The 15,016-nt window shown below is 36.1% G+C and overlaps 1 protein-coding gene across 1 annotated transcript in view; it reads right to left on the reverse strand.

Annotated features, from left to right (window-relative positions):
- LOC122792705 (dynein regulatory complex protein 11-like) overlaps positions 1–15,016 on the reverse strand; it is a 755,499-nt gene that overhangs the window by 540,623 nt on the left and 199,860 nt on the right. The gene's annotated exons all lie outside the window — the stretch shown is intronic.

The raw sequence follows: 15,016 nt of genomic DNA on the forward strand, positions 1-15,016 counted from the left end.
TCAATAGGGAGACAATGCATCTTAGACTGGATATTGTCTTCCATCCTGCACTATATTGCAGCCATAGGCACAATGTTTGAAAGCCTCCATGATGACATGCTTAGATTTATCACATGGACACAGAAAATTACTCTACCTCTGTAGCTGCATTTCAAACTGAATTCTAAAATCTTTGAATTAGATGTATTTAAACACGTCATTTTAAACACTATATGGATTCCCCTAGACAGTCTTTCTCCCCTTGAGGATGTATTTCTCTCCTTTAAGTTAGCCCTGCTTGCTACTACATTAGCCATTCATGTCTGTTATCATTCCCATCCCTGAATCATATCATATCAACAATGTCACATTATGACATTCTGTGGAAAGGTTACTAGAGCTTTCTAGGTTTATTGATCAACAAGAAATGCATGCAAGTTTTTCTGAAGTAAAGCAAAACAACTTCTTTAATAAGCTTTAGTCTTTTATCTCCAAAATTCTCCATACCTTCTGGTCAGATATAAAAAAAAACTGTACCAAGCTGAAACATTCATGTGCAAAGTGTTCCCCAATCCCTCACCAACCCCTCACCAACCACTGTAGCTACAGTTTTGCTGCAGAAGTTATGAATAATATCTCACCAGTAGTATTACCTTAATGACACTCTTCAGACCCTAGTTAAACAATCCTCTATTACCTGTATCTTCACATTGTGTTTAAACTGCTTAAAAGAAAATTCATTCTTCTACCAAATGTTCTCAGTATTCTGCCTAAATTCCTTTATCTGGGGACCAGAGTTCTTATATATTCTATTCAACCTCTTCAACTGCATCAAAGATAAGGGTTTGTCTACTATGGAAATTGAAAATTATTCCATTATATATGTGGTCCTCTATATTTCTCTTAAACCACTGTCCATTTTCCATATGCATTTTCCAACAATTAGTTAAAACTTTGATTATGGCTATCCATTAACAGCTGATAGCATACCTGCCTTCTTATAACTTGTTCAGTCTCACAGAACATGGCTTCATATCTCATTATAATAGCCTTTCTTCAGACTTTTTGTTCATGCAGAACTAAACTAAGCTAGAGTGATAGGTTGTTGCAGTAGCCATAACTATACAGAGCATATCCTGCCAAGGATATTGGATATCAGGTCAGTCTACAAAGCTTCAGGCTCCTTCTTCATGTGCAGTATGTATGACTGTCGCACAGGAATATGTGTTTGAATAAGAGAAATGTACAGGTACACCAAAACTCAAAACTTTCTTTCCATATGTATGCTTATGCAGACTCTCATCAGCTCAGAGCAGTTAGTATCAGCAACTTGCTTCAGCTATATCTTTGGGCATAGAAGTATCCCTATTGGGGAACTTTCCTTTTTCTTTGGAAAAAAAAAACATTATAAAGAGTTCTTAAATCTGTCAGGAAGGGCAAATGATCTTATGGTAGGCAAATTCTCTGTAAGTATGCAGAAACCAGCTGTGTTTTTTTAGGTAAAGAACATGGCATCGGGTCTTGTTAAATTTGTCTTTTACACTTAAAACTGTAAGACTAAACTCCCTCAAACCTTTTTTTTTTTGAAAACCAGCACCTTAGCTACATGGCACGTGCAACAACATTGTCAGATTCTCCATCAGCAGACCTCCCCTCAGCTCTGCCCCCAAAAGCAGTTATCTGAAGAGGTTAGCAATGAATGGCAGATGCCAACCTATTTTCTGTGGTCTGAGACGGATGACTCTGCTGAGGCACTAATGCAGCTCTCAGACCATTAGTCCATTTTTTCTGGTCTCTCTTTCCTCATCTCCTCCAGAGGTCATTATGCCCCAGGAATATTACAACATTTTTTAAGATACAAGGAAAGGCAGAATTAGAGCCACAAAAATATTATGAACTCCTAAGCATGGACTCTTTAATGCCTGTGGTCATCACACTTGTATCAGACGTTTTAGAGGATGTCTTCACTGCAGTACCTGTTTCCCCAGATTCTCAATACCCCTTGCTTCTAAAAAAATGACAGATTCTACAGGATACTAGATTCAAATACGTTTCTTTGCAAGAATCCTGGTGAAAACCCTGCTATTATTTTTTTTGGATGAGGACAGAATCTAAATCTAAATCCTTCTCTTCTGCCAATCCTGTTCCAGGTGGTAAGGATAGCATTCCTTTGATAGATTTGGCCCAGAGGTATGCACATCATCTAGTTTATTTTTCAGGGTAATTAATTGTCAAACACATATGTCAAATTATATTTTACTTTTGCTAACATGCAATAGTCTTTGGTTACCCTTTCCAACTAAGAGCCTACATCTAATTTGCCGGGTATGGTTAATTTTGCTTCCTATGGCAGTAATCACTCTTTTAGGTGTGCTTATGATGCTGTTGATACTGCTTCCGGAGATGTTACTGCTGGAAATGTTATGCACAGAAATGCCAAGGTGAGACTACAAGATTTACTAGAAGATGTGCAAACTCAGCTTTTGAATGCTCCCTTTAGTAAAGATTTACTGTTTGTAAATTCCCTTGCTGAGGTCCTTAAGAAGCTGAAAGAGTGAAACAAGTTGATTCAGTGTATCAAGAGACTGTTTTGTCTCCTATTCCCAAGTATCAAAACATTATCTTTCAAACCTAGGAATTTCTTTGAAAGCCATTTAAATCAACCCATCAAAAGTCTTTTAAGCAGCAGTACAAAAAAATGGCAGTGTGACACAAAAAGAAAGCATTTGGATCTCAGGGACCCTCCTTTCAAAAGATAAAATAATTACTATGTTTCCCCTCTTAACTCTCCTCCCATTCCCAGCATGACCTTTTCCCCAAAATTGCAGGCAATGTTTCTTGTTGTCTTCCAGATTGGAAACAAAATAACATGAGTCTTGGGTTCTAAAAATCATTTAGCATGGATACAAACTTTGGTGAGAATCACCTCATATCCAAGCTGGGACCCCTTTCCCTCTAAGGAACCAAATTAATCTTTTCGCTCAAATAATTTTTGGATTTGGTATGTCAAGAGGTAATAGAGCTAGTTATTACTTCCTAACAAGAGAAAGACTGTTTATGGTTTCCAGATAATTTTATATCTTTCAAAACTGAATACAATTCTCCCTGTTCCAAAACTTAAAATGCTGACTTTATAAAATTCAAAATGCTGACTTTACATTCAGGGTCTTTCTGGTCTCCCTAGATCTCAACGATGCCTACCTATATATTCAAATTCACAAAAAAGTCAGAGATTTTCTTCTTTTTTCTTGGGATTGCACTTTAAGTTTGCATCTTTGTTCTTTGGTCTCTCTACTGTCTCAAGTAACTTGCCTTAGCCATAACCTTCTGCTGACTTTGAGGCATTCCCATTTACCCCTATTTGGACAATTGCTTAATTTCAGCATTCCTCCAACCAAGACACTCTGTCAACTCTTCACTCTACCATGCATCTAATGCATTTATATTAACTTGTCGAAATTTTACTGCATCAAAGCAATAAATGTCGAACGCAATTGATCGATGCAGTAAAATATCGAACGAGGATAAAAAACAAAACAAAACAAAAAAAAAAAACTAAAGGACATAGGCAGGGGGGCAAGCCCCCTGCACCCCCCATATGGGGAGCTGTGCCCCCACACCCCACACTACTTAAATATACCAACTCCGAGACTGCACTACATTGAGGTAAATGGAAATCTCCCCCTACAGAGATTTCTGTTTATCTGGCCGATATTCTTTGCTTTCGATATTGTCGGCATGACAATATCAGATTCGATATTGTCAGCTTGCGACAATATAATATAGACCTCATCTAATCACCAACCTGATCTTCATGCCAAACCTGGAAAAGTCATTGTTGACTACTTCACACTGGATGGTCTCTCTATGTTGTCTTCTGGACACATCTCTGATTCAGCCTTCCTTTCCCCAGTGAAAGTGTTTTCTTACCATCATCCCCTCTGCCTCTGGGATGTTTTCCATTAAAGGGGCCTCATTTGGCATGGTTTCCCCTCTCTATAAAGGAAATTAAGGAAGGTGATTGGTTTTCTTAAGCCAGAGGGCTTTGACACCCTTTTGGTTCCTAGAGAAGGACTTCTGAGGGGTTATCAAAGTGCACTCCTAAGGCAGACAGCATTGTCCCCTTCTGTTCAATTTACAGACATTTCCTTTTAACCTTGGTCCTGAACAGAAGTGCAACCAGACATGACATTGCATGGTTATGCCTGTGCCCACTGCTCTAACTGCTCCCTCTACAGTACTGAGCAGCAGTCTTGTAGAGAGTTTGGAGATTGAGTCACAGGTGGCTGCAATGTTTTCTATCTCTTTCTCTTTTTGAGTATCTGGCCTGGGAGGTCTTTGCAAGGATTCTAGCATCTGCTCTGCTAGGTCATTTCGGAACCTTGTCAAGTGATTGAGATAATTCAGTGGCAGGACTTCAAAGTTGCATGAAGCATAGGCCTGCTTCCCCAGGCAGCCTAATATCTTGGGCCCTTTGTTAGGAGGATGGACCATGGAACTCTCATTAGAAAGGTCTCTCTTGGTGGCTGCTACCACAACAATAGAGTCTACACAGGGCCTTTACACCAGTGAGGTCTGTCCATAGGTGGCCATACTATCTTATTAGGTTTACATGACACACAATGCTATCTTGGGTTCCTGCCATGCCCGCGCTATCACCAGATCAACCATATGGTTACTGGGAGGGACCACCAAGGAAGTAGAGGGGAGACAGTCCTGTGTATCTCAAAGAGAATCTCCTCATGGTGGGGTAGACTGCCAATTATCCCTCTGTCACATTAACTCTAGAATTTCACCAAACCTGGGATCTTCAGAAGGGTAGTGTAGGGAACCTTCCATTAATCAATGTTGGTGTCTAGAGGGAAAATGTATGTGCCTCTATTTGCATGTATGCTTTCACAAAGGCTGCAGACAGGAGTCTTTCCTTGTTGAAGTGGGAGTATAAGGCATTTGACACTGCTCTGTCCTTGGGCTTGAGGATGAGGGCTCAAGAACACAGAAGGAGCAATGTTGTGGGGGGAGGGGGTGGACTGGTGGAACATCCCCTGCTTGCATTATGGGGACAGGCATTGTTCTTTTGAAAATATTGAAGGCTATTGTCAAGCCTGCTGTTCCTGTGAACATCCCAATTAGTGCTAGCTGTATCCTAGTCAAAGAGAACATTAACAAATCCAACAAAGGAGAACCCTATATCAACAGACAGGATGACTCTGATATAAAAATTGGAATTAAAAACCCGAACCTTAATGACCCCAACACTGAAAACAGAGCTTAACATGCCAATCTGAAAGACAAAGACGAGGACTCACAGTCAAAGATCTGGGCTGAGACATGCCTAACATGGATGGAATCAGTATTGATTGCATCAGATGCTGTACAGTTGACACTTATGGATCTAATATGGTCAGTGGTGAAGGAGAATGCACTGGAATAATAGTCAGCTCCAAAATCTCTGCCACAAACACTTGTGCCAGGGAAAGAACATCATGAATTAGTGCCTTAAAGCCAACCTGACACACCCTGGAAATAGAGTGAGAGAGGATGACACCCCATGTCAATCTTGGCATTGACAAAGGTCCCAATCATCTGATTCCAATCAATATCATATACACTCTAGACAGACCTACTGAACTTGAAAGAAGCAGCAGAAGGGGGTGAGAACTTAGAACCCTTAAATTTTCCTCTTTGAAGACCAACTGCTGGTTGATTCCCTCCTATGAGATCAGATGTAAATGGTATTATTATAGTTTCATCATGGGAGGGTATTGGAACCAAGATGGGTGAAGTAGACTCTAATGTGGCCAGAGCCAAAGCCTATTTCATGGGATCAGACCTCACAGTCTTAGAAGGGGGAAGGCCCTGAGGAGGAATCTTCCAGCTTCCTCGTCTCTTTATCTTGTTTATTATTATTCTTGTCATCCTTCTTGTCTCCTTTATCAGGTGGTAAGAAGCTCCCCAAAATCAGCTATGAATGAAAAATTGTGCTGTGATGTAATTTATATAGACTTAACTTGAGCATTTGACAGGGTCATACACAAAACACTGATCAATATATTAGTACAACTAGGTATTGATGTACTCTTGATAAGATGGATAGCTGCATGACTTACAAATAGGACAAGTATCATACAGCAACTGGACAGGCAAAATTCATGGTTACAGTCAGGGTGTCCCACAGGGCTCTGTCCTAAGCCATTACTTGTTTAGATTGTATCTTTCAGACCTAACTTTTTCATCTGAGGTGTTCTACAGTCTATATGAAGACAACCTGAAATTGGGGTAAACTGATTACGTGTTACAGATAAGGCATGTCTGCAAAATAACTTGACTAAATTGACCATTTGGGCACAGGAGAATAATATGCTGATAAATACATCAAAATTTAAGCATATGAGATTTGGTAGCCATAAACTGAAAGGTAAATATTTAATATAGCACACAGTGATTGAAACTGTAGACTCATTTAGGGACCTAGCTATATGGGTAGTCAGCTATGAGTTTTTCTAATCATATCAACCAATTGGTTAATGATAGTTATAGAACTATAGGTTGTATAAAAAGATTTATAAAGTATAGGAAATCAAAAATAATGAAGTCATTGTTTGTTAGTTACATTAGACCCAATCTTGAATATGGAATAACAATATGGAAACCCTATAAGAAAACTAGCATGAGTAAACTGGAAAGAGCACAATGGAAATATACCAAGGGTATCCATGGATGTGAAAATTTAAATTATTATGAAAGACTAAAATATCTGAACTTGTACAGTGTCTCTTATAGATATCTAAGAGGAGATCTTATTCAGGTATATAGGACGTTTAGTGACAACTACCTCTAGGAATGTTTGAAGTTAACAAAAAGTACTAGAGAATCATGAGCCTGCTTACCATTTATACTACTTTCTTCCTACCATGCTCCCTTCACTGACCATCTTCTTTTTCCTACTAACTTTATTCATATTAGGAATTATACATACACATAGATAGATCGATAGACAGACAGATATAGTTATATACAATACATTATATGGGCTATGCAGTTGCAAATATATTTAAAGGTGTTTAGGAATTTAATCCCAGTTTAACAAATGACAGTTTCTTGTTCTGTATCTACCTTTATTGTATATACTGTCCTGCTATTGTACTGATTTGTGCTAAAATGCTGTAGGTTCATAGGTAGGTACTAGGCTATCTGCCCAAGGACATTTATAAGCCTAGCCAGAGTGTGTCGGCTTTCGCCACCCCATTGATTAATTAACTGATCCTCTGTCAAGCAGAGCCAATGAAGTGATCCGGGGTGTATTTTCTGTTAGCAGTCGCTTGGTTGGTGAGGGGTGAATAAAGAGCCTTGCCCTGCTGGGCAATCAGTGCCAGGGTATATTAGTGCTTGCTATTAGGTCAGAGCAAGTGCTGGGCTGTAAGATGCTTTTTGAGTGCTTAGGTTGACAGTTAGACCTGAGTGTCCTAAGATCAATATAGCTTCTGTGTTATCAAATCAGAAATAAATAAATAGGTGTGTGTGTGTGTGTGTGTGTGTGTGTGTGTGTGTGTGTGTGTGTGTGTGTGTGTGTGCGCGTGGGCGTGTGTGTGTGCGTGTGTGTGCGTGGGCGTGTGTGTGTGTGTGTGTGTGTGTGTGTGTGTGTGTGTGTGTGTGTGTAAGAATGAGTTCCTCCCTGACAGATGATGTGGTACATAGGGAGGGTGGCCTAATGGTTAAGGTGTTTGCTTTACAAACACAAGGTGCAGAGTTTGAATCTCACAAGGGATAATTAGCTAGGCTTAAAATGGCTCACAAGGGCAGTAAGCTTAGTACTAATCTATGAAACTATGAATATTGTCTATGACAGGCTACAAAAACCCTAGTGTGAGAACTGCTTGGAAAGTGTTATGAGTCAGTACAATGGCTAATATCTTCTTAAAATTGATATGTTTTCTTTAATTGGGAAACCACTGTCCCTACACTTTTGTTTTTTGTAGATGTGTTCCCCAAGTATAATCCAAGAGGTCAGTGATGAGTTTAGGGTCGGGAGTACAAAAAAAAAAAACATGCAGCCATTGGTTGATAGCTATCAGGTTATGGAATCAAAGGAAGTCCTTTATCAAAGATAGCCCTGATTCCAAAGCTGAGTAAATTCCCTTATATAAAGTCTGTCTCATGAAGATGAAGGAATACAGTTAGAGCAGGGATTTTAAAAATAGGTACTTTTCCGTTATCGGGGCAACAGCTGTAATCGGCATTTGAAATTCATGCTAACCCAAAATCTATTATTCTATCAACTTTATATGTTTGTAAGAGTGATATTTAAAAGTTATCCATATTTTTGACCCTTTGTCCCCCAATTATATATGGCTTTGTTCAGATTTCTGTATCTCACAAGTTGAGAGATATGGAGCAGAGAAGGGCTTCCCAAAGCGAAAGTGCACAAACGCGAGATGATACAGCCGCTTCTGTCAAAGGTTGCTCTTCTGCTAATGTCACAAGTGAAGTATTTGAGTCTGCTTATTGAGGGTGTCAGAAAAGCTTTGTTCATGAACCGAACAAGGTAAGTAAGGGTGATTAACTAAGGGCACTTGCAGGCAGTGAGCTTTCTAGGTACATTTTAATTGCTTAATGTTGCCATGCAGTTGCCAAGTATGGCCAATTTATATTTTGTCTTTGAAGATGGCCATACATGAAAATGATCTGTTAGCTAGCACTCCATTTACTCAAAGTTAGCATACAAATAAACAGAAAACCTTCAATGAAACTGAATCCATCGCTCATATGATGCGCAGTATAACCGAAAAGTCATTTCTGACTTTTAAATGTGATACTGCGTGTGTCGTGAACTTTAACATTACAGCTGCAGTTGCACAGAAGTAGCACTCTGTAGCTTCAAACAAAATGTCAACCCTGCCAAAGTCTTGCCATGGGATCTCTGTGCTACTCGCCAAGTACTCTAATACATCGATTACATATATTTACATACACCGGTATATTATTTCATGTGCCATTTCTGAGATACCTGATGAGGACGTTTCATCTTTTGCTATAGTTAGCTGTGCAGTTTGTTTTTTTTTTTCTCCAGAAGCAACAAGCTGACACTCTAAGGCATATCTATCAGAGAAGTTTCTACCCATTTCCCCAGGAAGATTGTTAAGTGAAGATGCGTTTTGATGTACGTGTTTGTGCAGTGTTGATGTGATTATTTTCCTTTTTATGTTTGGATTTAGTATATGTAAATGAGGTGTTGGTTTTATATGCCTGATGTACAGATTTGGTTCCAAGTGGTCATTAGAGCTGTTGCCCCGATAATGGAAAAGTACCTAAAAATATTATTAGCACCACTTGAGTCTTTTGAGAAATATGAACATAAAAGCCTGGTATAATTTCCCTCCTGTCCTCAAGAAGTGACACAGCACATCTAACCACTACACTGATACAGACTGCATTACAGCATATACATTCTAAGCTGGCAATTGTTACTTTTTTTTTTTTTTCAAAAACATTTTTATTTTGTTTTCATTATAAACATACGCAAATGTACATATAACAAATACAATAAAACAATAAGAAAAATATTTACAATATTTACAGTCATCCATGATAAACAATCATTTTATCCATGAGAAGTTATCAGTATTTGTTCAAAAGGTTTTCCAGTTTTTGCCATGCCATTTTTTATGAGTAATGTTATGAGTTATATAACAAATGGTTTGCAGTTCTTTTTTCAAACAACTTTTGCTAAATTAATAAAATCTTTAAACATCAAATCTCGTTTACTTTTCCAGTTCAAAGTAATAACTTTTCTGGCAAATGCAAGAATTGACCAGAGTAGCGGAATCTGAGATTTAGGTATTACATTAGGTATAGGAACATTGAATAGGATTAGTGAGTTAAAATATGACAGTCATCAGACCATAAAGCATTTACAAAATATCTGAAGTCTTTCCAGAACTGAACATTTCTTCATTCAATGAATATGTGAACCCAGCTGGCCTCTAGTAATTCATCACATTTCCAACATTTACTTTCACTGTTTTTGAGTATAAGATTTATTTTATGTGGAATATAGAAACTTCTATTCATAAATTTCCATGTATACAATCTTCAACATAATGAAGAAGAGGTACCATACGTAGAATTCAATAAAAATTTTTTTGGATTCATCAGATATTTGTTCTCCATTAATCTTTACATAGTAATTCCAAAAATTTGAGTCAAACTTTAGAGTGTCTTCTCTTAGATCTTATAGATAGGCCTTCTTTTCTTTTGGCTTTTTCCCGGTTAGGGGTTGCCACAGCGGAACTCCGGTCCACTAATGACTGACAGTGGATTTTTACAGTGCCGAGTTGCCAACCTGACGCCCAACCTTCAAAGAAGGCACATCCATTCACACGCACACCTACCTGCATGTCTTTAAATGTCACTTGACCACAGGGAGAACATGCAGACTCCACACAAAAGGCGCTCCAGCTGAGAATCGACGGGAGAACCTCTTGCTGTGAGGCGACAATACTAACTGCTGCTCCACCATGGCCCACATTAGGTCTTATAGATAGGTGAGATACTTAATTTTTGATTATCTGTCTTTTCAAGACACCTAATAAAAAGCTGAATCAAACTAGGTATAGATTCAGTCTCTAGCTTGACTGATACTCTCATTTTCTTTTCTATAAACTGCCGTAACGAGTGTATAAACAACTGTCTTGACTATTATCAAAACTACATAAAAGAGAATTTAGTGGTTTAATACTCTTATTTTCAATAAACTGATGCCAGAATATCAAGTTATTTTCCTTTATTTTTTGCATCACATTGATGTTGAAAGAAACTAGGCAATTAGGGGAGTATGCTATAGGGAATATAAGAAATAGAAATTGTTTAATGGTATAATTACAATCAATTATATTTTTAAAGTTATTAAATATTTGATTAATGCCATAAGAAAAATTCTCAACTTCTTATTAAATAAACAAAATTCATGTAAAAGTCAATGAACTCTACTTATTCCATATTGTTCCATTCCATAAAGTCATTTAACTTAGTTATGTAAGCAGGAATTCACTGTAGAAATCTTAAATCATCTATATGTGCAGTTAGTGTAAAGTTTATAGCATTATGGTCCTAAAGTGGACAAGTCATTGCAGATAAGTCACTTATTTTATAGTAAATATTATTTGATACAAAGACCTTATCAATGTTTGTGTACCAAACCGATAAGAATAGTGAGTATAGAATAAGGAATAATGTTCTCTTAGACCATGTATATCGTTAAAGTTCACTTGGTTTGTGAAGTCATTTAACTTCTTGGCTTGAGATGTTATTTTTATTTTACCATTTCTAGAAGTATCATTGCCTGATAATAGGCAGTTAAAATCACCTGTTGCTATAATTTCCCCTTTTGCATTTAAAGTAATCAGGTCCAGATATTTGTCAACATATTTAGTACTCAGTCCTGGTATCCAGCACGTATTAATAAAAGTATAATACTTTCTATTGATTTCCAAAATAACCATGCTTAGCATCCCATCTTTATCTGAAATTGTATCTATAATTCTTGGCAATGTAAGTATTTTTTCATAGAATAACAGTGCCCCTTCTCTTAGTCTTAAAACATGAATCAGCCAGAATGGTATAGCCATTGAATGAGTATTTTTGTAGATCTTTTTTTAATAGATGGGTTTCCTGTAAAAGGATGATTGGGGGCTTTATGCATTTTGATATATTTAAGCAAACCAGCTCTTTTGACATTATTGTTCAAACCATTAATATTTAATGATAAACATTTATAAGCCATTGACTATAATGTGTATGTTATTACTAATTGAAAGACCTTTCTTCCGTGTTGACTTGAAATCTACTGAAAACGTTCTTATCGTGGCTGCATAACGTGTATTAAGCACTACTTTCAAAAACCCAAAACAATTTACAAACACATACATGAAACATAAAGTTTCTGGTTTAGTTAAAAACGTAAGTAAACCATCCATCCACCACCTCTCCAATACCAAACAACACAAATTATCCATCTCTGCTTAGAATATAGTATAAAAACAAAAAAGGAAAAGCATTATGAAAGCAACTAAAGAAATCTGAATCCATGAAATATACATTAGAATGAGAGTGTCCAATATATCCTGAAGCTATATGAATATGTCACATATGATAACAGCACCTCTAATGCATTGATATGTCAGAAATACACATCAGATCAATGTACGTATAAACATTAGAAGTTGAATGTTAAGAAGATTGCCATTATTTCCAAGGCTTTATTTAATTTAATCATTTTGTCAGTCCCCTAACATTTTTCATGTAAGGATCTGTTGAATATATACATATATATATATATATATATATATATATATATATATATATATATATATATATATATATATACATATATATATATATATATATATATCACTTATTGCAACATAACTATTATATTTTGCAATTATACACCTATTACTCATATGTATTAACAATATCTATGTTGATGTCTTTTATCACAAGGGGGGGGGCTCACAACCCTCTGTTTAGTTACTAAATGTTTAGTTATATAGCATAAGTCTGATGTTAATATGCATCATGAGTTTTCTTATGCAGCTCCTAGTTCACTTGATGTCATTTAGTTGATAATAGTGTCATTGAATCTTCAGAATGTGTGCATCTATAAGAGATCATATGCATTTTCAAAGGAGTTAAACACTTTTATCAGAAAAAATATTTACCATTTAAAGTATCTAGTGAATATGTTTAGTTTTTGTCTATCCAATTTTGTTCATGCATTATAATCAAATATTTGTTTGGCCCTTGATTTTAAAACTCCTAGAGAAGTTTTACCTTTCTCAGACAGCCAGAAAAGTAACTAAATTGCAAGTCTCTGTTCAGTGCACTTGACAATTTCTGGCCTGTTACTCCTAACAGAAATTACAGAACAACAAAAGTCTGAGAAAGGTAAAACAGTGTTGGATAGACAGAAACTAAAATATTACTTAACTACTACTTCGGATTTTATTTTTTTTTTAATTTCTTAGGGTTAAAGGAAAATTCTACCCTAGAACTAAAAAAAGTTTGTTTTTTTTTCATTCTATCTTTGTTTCCTGACCTAGTCTAACACTTCAAAATCACTCTAAGTGCTTTATTTGTAATTTTACAATGTCAGGTTTAGCATTCCTTTTATTATGACGGTACCCATCTGAATAAATAATACTTGACAATTTCTGGCCTGTTACTCCTACCAGAAGTTATAGAACAACAAAAGTCTGTGAAAGGTAAAGCTTCTCTAGGAGTTTTAAAATCAAGGGCCAAACAAGTATTTGATTATAATGTATGAACAATGTTGGATAGACAAAAACTAAACATATATTTGGTATAATGCATGGACAATGTTGGATAGACAGAAACTAAAATATTATTTAACTACTACTTGCATGGACAGTGTTGGATAGACAGAAATTAAAATATTATTTAACAACTACTTTGGATTTGATTTAAAAGAAAACTCCAACCTAGAACTAAAAAAATGTTTTTTTTTTTCACTTTATCTTTGTTTTCTGGAATTGATTTTGCAAGGGTATCTCAGTGCAGTGACAGTTTTAACATCTCTGCAATAGTGTGGTGGAGGGGACTCTCAATTCCTCTTGAACTACAAAAGAAAACACTAAACAAAGACCTGCAATTTTGTTACTTTTCTTGTTGTAGCTTGATAATTTCTAAGTATAGTGTAAAACAAAGTCTAAACATAAATGAGGGAGATTAGAGACAGAAAAGAAGCAGCCCTTTTACAGAAGTTAAAGAAAATAACAGTGACCCTCCCAAATCCCATTATATGTCAATAGCATGGGAATTCAAAGTTAATTCCTTATGCCTGGCATGAGTAATACAAAGTATTATGGGAAAGAGAAAGGGTTGAGTGAGAACAAGATCACGTTGATAAATCAAGCCCCATTGGTAGCCATGTTGTGGAAAACAGGCTACAATTACAAACAAAGCACTTAAAATTCATTTTGAGGTATTAGAATAGGTCAGAAAACAAAGATAGAGTAAAAATATTTTTTTTTATTTCTAGGGTAAAGTTTTGGAATGGCCCAGCCAGAGCCCAGATCTAAATCCAATAGAAAATCGGTAGGGTAACCTGAAGATGGCTGTGCACAAGAGATGCCTTCATAATCTGACAGATTTGAAGCGCTTTTGCAAGGAAGAGTGGGAAAATATTGCCAAGTCAAGATGTGCCATGCTGATAGACTCCTTCGCAAGAAGACTGAATGCGTAATTAAATGAAAAGGTACTATGACAAAATATTAGTTTACGGGTGTGCACACTTATGCAACCAGTTTATTGTATGTTTTTTTTTATTTTTTATATATTTTCCCTAACAGATTTGTTTGTTTTTCAATTGAATTGTGCAGGTTATAGGTCACATTAAATATGGGAAAAGTTTTGAAATGATTTATTGTGGTCTCATTTTAATATCACATAAACCTGGCATTTTAACAGGGGTGTGTACACCTTCTAAAGCCACTGTATTTATAAACTTACTTTTAAAACATCAGCTAGATTAGATTACATCTTTATCTTTTCATACTTCTGTAAGTAATTTAAAGAAGTGAAAATCCTACCTAGAATTGTTTCAGATTATGCTCCTGTTCTAGTAAAATTCATTATCTATGCTCCATTACTACAGTAGAACATTTTTTCTTGATTAAAAATATGCACTAAGCATTCTAAAGAGAAGCAGAAATGGGAATTTTGGGTTACAATTTCTCAAGCCACAGTTCCTCACCCTTACATATGACAATTTTCAAGTTCTTTACTTCAACAATTGTTTTCACTTAACATTAAGAGAGACTCATAAGAGGCAATAATTACATTCCCTTTCAGAACTACACATCATTTTAGATCAGGTGTCTATCAATTATAATTAATACATATAGCAAAGATCTGTATGCTAAACAAAATGGGAAGAGATTTGTATAGACATAGGCAAGTCGACTTATTTTTTTTAAACATTTTTTTTATTGATTTTCATGAAATAAAATAATACAAG

Source organism: Protopterus annectens, chromosome 2.part0 (genome assembly GCF_019279795.1).
Source record: "Protopterus annectens isolate FY-2018-M chromosome 2.part0, PAN1.0, whole genome shotgun sequence".
NCBI lineage: Eukaryota > Metazoa > Chordata > Ceratodontiformes > Protopteridae > Protopterus > Protopterus annectens.